A 354-nucleotide genomic window follows, 5' to 3' on the forward strand; every position below is an offset into this window, starting at 1 on the left:
GTATATATCTTGAACCAGACCACCTAGAAACTTATTTTTTTTTAAATGAAAGCTAAGAGTCTGGAGATTGGGGTGACTCACTCCGAGACCCAGAGAGGACCCCAAAAATCCAAAGTCTCTAGGCAAAAACTGGAGACTTGGCAACCCTACTGCTGACTGTGAGACCACTGGTTTCAGATGATAGAAAGGAGCCTACCTTATTCATTGGCTGAAATGCTGGAGTGCTATAGAATATTAATGAACGTTCCAGCTGCTTAGAAAGTTTTTTTTATTAAGAAAAATATAAGTGCACTAGATCTAGAGGCAAATGGGACAGTGTGCTGTTGATGAGAAGAGGTTCAGCAGAGAAAGGGG

Source organism: Rhineura floridana, chromosome 1 (assembly GCF_030035675.1).
Source record: "Rhineura floridana isolate rRhiFlo1 chromosome 1, rRhiFlo1.hap2, whole genome shotgun sequence".
Lineage (NCBI taxonomy): Eukaryota > Metazoa > Chordata > Lepidosauria > Squamata > Rhineuridae > Rhineura > Rhineura floridana.